This window comes from Oncorhynchus mykiss, chromosome 10 (genome assembly GCF_057628025.1).
Source record: "Oncorhynchus mykiss isolate SJ-2025 chromosome 10, ASM5762802v1, whole genome shotgun sequence".
Taxonomy (NCBI): Eukaryota; Metazoa; Chordata; class Actinopteri; order Salmoniformes; family Salmonidae; genus Oncorhynchus; species Oncorhynchus mykiss.
Genome location: NC_143031.1, coordinates 35,988,646 through 35,994,645, shown reverse-complemented (window position 1 = coordinate 35,994,645; position 6,000 = coordinate 35,988,646).

Below are 6,000 nucleotides of genomic sequence, written 5' to 3'. Positions count from 1 at the left end.
CCACGCCGCATATTGGTCCGATCCTTGTTTCACCTCTTCAGAGGAAGAGGAGGAAATCTGCCATGACAGGTAATCACCCCTGGAGGTGATCACTGAGAACTCAACCAGCTGGTTTGAGCCACAGCCTTTTATAGCAAAGTCCATCCTCCTTCAGTCTACATGACAAACAATAGATGTATGAAATGGGTCACAAGGTTAAGATTAGTATGAAAGATACTTAGAATTCACAGCAGACCGTATGTCATTGTGTAGAGACCACGGTCTGGCCCTGGAGTCATCTCTCCATGGTACCTTATAGAACAGAAACATTAACTCATGCTCTGGAATGCGGTATCACCCAAAGACATCGTAAATCTTCCAGAGGCCCATCCTCAGTAGAACACACACAGATGAGCGTTCTAACCACCCCTTATTATGTTGCATAAAACAACCATTTGATGCAGTAACAGCATTATAACATAATCTTGTAAATTCCACCATATCTACTCCAAAGAATTCGACACATGCCAAATCTTACATTACTCTACAACCAATTGTAAAATATATTCTCTATTTTCTGCTAAAATCATTGTGGGCAGCTGTGTATGCATTCACACACACATTATACACAGTCTCTTCTGAGTAATGGACTATTCATACACTACAGATGGTCAAGCAGAACCAAACAAATGCAAGTCTATGGACCTGTAGTTAAACCTCTTGAACGTGTTTCTCAAAGGCAACAGCATAAGTCTCAATAGACTGTATATGTATGAGTCAATCATGTAAGTATTCTGCAAGCTGTCTTGTGTCTGAATTAGCAGCACACTCTCCCTTCCAGTATTCAATAACTGTCTCCAGATTGGTGTCTAAAAGATCAACGGCGGGCAGAACTCACCTGTTGGATTCAGTACTGTGGATGGAGTGCTGCAGTACCTGGTCTGGTCAGTGACAGATCCTCCTCTGGTTCTACTCTCACAACACAGGTGCTTCTCATTAAACTTGACACAGATGCTACTGTAACCCATAATTTGTCCTCTCTGCGTATAAACACAGTAATGTTTATCAATAGAAAGTAAATGGCTAAAGGCTCAGGTGAATAAATTAAGCAGTTCAGATATCACAAAGTCTTCTCTTAATAGCGCGCGGACCCCGTTACCGGGATCAAAATCGACAACATTCTGTGAAGCTGGAGTGCGCCAAATTCAAATGACAAAATTTTAATATTAAACATTAATGAACGTACAAGTGTCCTACATCATTTAAAAATGTAACTTCTTGTTAAATCCAACCGCTTTATCAGATTTCAAAAAGGCTTTACGGCAAAAGCATACCAAGCGATTATCTGAGGACAGCGCCCCACACCAAAATACTTTTCCAAACCAGCACAGGCGTCACAAAAGTAACAAATAGCGATAAAATAAATAACTTACCTTTGAAGATCTTCCTCTGTTTGCAATCCCAAGGGTCCCAGCTACCCAACAAATTGTTGTTTTGGTCGATAAAGTCTTTCTTTATATCCCAAAGATGTCTGTTTAGTTGGCGCGCTTGATTCAATAATTCATTTGTTCAACATACATACAAACAAATCTTAAAAGTTACCAGTAAAGTTCGTCCAAACAAGTCAGACTATGTTTCTAATTAATCCTCAGGTACTCTAATATCTAAATAAACAATCAAATTTAAGATGGAGAATAGTATGTTCAATAGGGAAGATAAATAACGAAGAGCGCGCACCTCATTCACGCGCGCAACAAGACTACATTTCTAATGAGAGACACCTTGGAAAAACTACAACTACTCGTTAGTTTTTCAAAAAACAAGCCTGAAACCCTTTCTAAAGACAGGCTTCTAGTAGGAACTGCAATATGTGAGGAAATCCTTTGAATATCCCATAGACAAGCATTGAAATGGACTGTGACCTCAAACATTTTCCGGATGTATTTTCACCTGCCATATACTCACAGACATTATTTTAACAGATTTAGAAACTTCAGAGTGTTTTCTATCCAATGCTACCAATTATATGCATATAATAGCTAGCTTCTAGCTTCTGGGCCTGAGTAACAGGCAGTTTACTTTGGGCACATCATTCATCCGAACTTCCGAACACTGCCCCCTAGCCCTAAGAGTTGAGTCTTGATGAGGAGGCATCAGAATATTAGTCTTTTTTTTAAATTTATTTAACTAGGCAAGTCAGTTAAGAAGAAATTCTTATTTTCAATGATGGCCTAGGAACAGTGGGTTAACTGTATGTTCAGGGGCAGAACAACATATTTGTACCTTGTCAGCTCGGGGATTTGAACTCGCAACCTTTCGGTTACTAGTCCTGCCGCCCCTGTTAGTCTGACAATAATCTGTCGTGGAAAGATTCTGCTGTAAATCTAGCAACTGTCAAGTCAACACCTTAACATTACACAAATAGGTCTGTACCTCTTGAGAAGGTCACTCACTCAGTGCTGGGTTAAGGTCACTACAATATTAATTATAGCTCTTTATTATCAAATGGTCTTATGGTCAGCCTTATGGCAGCAGACATCCTCAAACTTTATTTAATAATGGTGCAATATGCAGAAATTGCTCCGCCAATTCCTGGATGCTAAAATTCTAATAGTTTCCCTAATTTCAGTTTATGTGACAAAACAAGCAGAGAATCATTGTACCATCTATGCCACTGTGAAATATAATTTCAATAATTAAAAATATTACATTTTCAGCTGTGTGAAGCTGGTGTGTAAAACCGTAAGTAAAAGGTACAAAAACTAAACGTAAGAACGGGAAGCATAGAAATAGCACACATAGAAAAGATCCACCGCTTCTTAGACTTCCTTTCAATGAGAATAACAGATCTATAACTAACCTCTCTATGTGAATTTGGTCAGGTCGCTCAAAAAGTTGCAGCTTTTACATAAACATAGACCACTTAAACTGATACAGCACTATCACTCATGGGTGTTCAAAAATAACTAACTGAAAACCACGCACCCACTAAACCACGCCTCCAATATAATGAGGCCCTTCTGTTACAATATTTAAATCGTGTCAAAAAGATGGCACAGGTGGATTCATCATTGTACCTTATGGTGGGTACAAATATCTAAAGTACCTTTCTTCAATACCTTGTCAATTTTACAGATCAGTACCATCAAGAATCATTCGTGCACCCTTGAGGGTATACAAAATACATTTGTACTCTGGGAACCAGAAATGTAACTTCACCGTACCCTTTTTTGTGTGTGATGATTGCACCTTTATATAAAAAATATTCAGTACACAAATGTACCATTATACTATCAGCCGCACATCCGAACAGTACCATGTGAGTTCAATGTGTTCCTCTGAAAGTACATTATGTGTATTTTTATCTTTTTGTACCCCAGGGAACAATAGTGTACCCAAACTGTACTCTGAGTGTATAGATGCCAGGACTGACCATTCTCGACCATTCAAAATGACAGTTTTAACCATGTTTTGAGGCTATACCTTTACAAATAAATTGTTTACAAACAAAGGAGTAAATCAAGATTATATTTTGGGTTCTGATGCGGTTAGACAGTTGAACTAAGCTCATGAGGCACTTATAAGTTATATTCTTCAAGAATAAATGGCTATATATCATGAATTTAAAAGTAAAACAATTGATGTAGCAATTGCAGATTGTCCCTTTAACAGATCACAGTCATTCCTGTATTAAGTAACCACTCTCTCCCCTTTATACATAAGGAACTTGGCCAAAGGGTGTATGCTTTCCCTCTTTGTATGCATTACACAGTCACACTCGCTCAAAAATGACCAGGCCTGTACACCATGAAAAGTGGATTTACTGGGAGTTTTCTGGCCATGCTGTCATAGCTAAGCTTTAATATTATGCCAATCAACATGAGTCAGTTCACGCTCTAGTGGGTCATATCATTAAATGTCAGTGTACCTGCTAACTTGAAACCGTCCACCACCCACACCCCCACACCCACCCATCTAAGCATCATATGGAACCAGAACCTCCTCTATCAGTCTACCCCCCTCTGCCTCCACCTCACCATATTCAAACATGACAGAGGAAAAGAGCACAACTGTATGAAAACAAAGTTTGGCATCTGTGGACTCATGTTAGTGGCCAATAATTCGCAGAAAGAGTACAATAAAGATTGTTTATGACACACAAGAAGGCTGGAACATGCTGATCTGTTCTCTGTTTATGTTCCATGTTCCAATTCCAAAATACATAGGCATGCAAAAGAACAGATGAAGGAGGGAGGGCACATTGCATGATACAGGACGGTATAGCTATACCTTGCATGTAGAATAATGTGGTTAAGACTAGTATCACCAGACAGTCAAAGCCCTTTAGGGATAATCATAATACCAGAAAGATACTCGTCCATACCATGCAGTGAGAACACATTGTTTTCACCACAGGCTTTGAGAGTCCACGCCGGGGGTAGGCTACCCTGTTCCTGGAGTGATGCAGGTACTGCAGGATTTTGTTCCAACTAAGCACCACACTGGACCAACTGAGATAATTGATCAGTTCAGTGATTGCCTAAATTCAACACAACTGGTCTTCCAGGTCAGTTAAATCAAAAACATGAAGTGCCTGTGGCCCTCCATGACCAGGGTTGTCTACACCTGGTCTACGCACTGAGTTGGAATATCACTTTTGTCTGATTTAATGTTGTCAAGTTACTTCCTTTTATGTGACACAGATACTTGTAAAGCCACCATTATTAAATGGATAGTTCACCCAAATTACAAAATGACACATGGTTTCCTTACCCTGTAATCAGTCTATGGACAAGATACACTATATATTCAAAAGTATGTGGACACCCCTTCAAATTAGTCAATTTGGCTATTTCAGCCACACCCGTTGCTGACAGGTGTATAAAATTGAGCACACAGCCATGCAATCTCCATAGACATTGGCAGTAGAATGGTCTTACTGAAGAGCTCAGTGACTTTCAAACGATGCCACCTTTCCAACAATTACTAGAGCTTCGCTGACAACTGTAAGTGCTGTTATTGTGAAGTGGATACTTCTAGGAGCAACAATGGCTCAGTCGCGTAGTGGTAGGCCACAAAAAGCCCACAGAACAGGACCACTGAGGGCTGAAGCGCGTAACGTGTAAAAATCGTCTGTCCACGATTGCAACACTCACTACCGAGTTCCAAACTGCCTCTGGAAGCTACATCAGCACAATTAAATAATTGTTAGTTGGGAGCTTCATGAAATGGGTTTCCATGGCCGAGCATCCGCACACAAGCCTAAGATCACCATACGCAATACCAAGCGTCGGCAGGAGTGGTGCAAACCTCATCATCATTGGACTCTGTAGCAGTGGAAACGCTTTGAATCACCCTTCACCATCTGGCAGTCCAACGGACTAATCTAGGTTTGGCGGAAGCCAGGAGAACGCTACCTGCCCCAATGCATAGTGCCAACTGTAAAGTTTGGTGGATGGAGTAACAATGGTCTGGGGCTTTTTTACATGGTTTGGGCTAGGCCCCTTAGTTCCAGTGAAGGGAAATCTTAACACTACAGCATACAATTACATTTTAGACAATTCTGTGCTTCCAAATTTGTGGCAATAGTTTGGGGAAGGCCCTTTCCTGTTTCAGCCTGACAATGCCCCCGTGCACAAAGCGAGGTCCATACAGAAATGGTTTGTTGAGATCGGTGTGGAAGAACTTGACTGGCCTGCAAAGAGGCCTCTAAGACCTTTGGGATGAATTGGAACGCAGACTGTGAACCAGGCCTAATCGCCCAACATCAGTGCTTGACCTCACTAATGCTCTTAATATGGTGTTGGGGGGACCAACTCCATATTAATGCCCATGATTTTGGAAAGAGATGTTCGACAAGCAGGTGTCCACATACTTTTGTTCATATAGTGTATGACTGCAATCCATGCTTTGGTTTTGTTTACCCGGCCACTGTTTAAATGCTAACATTTTAGCATTTGTCACACAAATCCAATGCAAGTTAATGGTACCTATAGCATTTTCACTTTTTATGTCCAAATC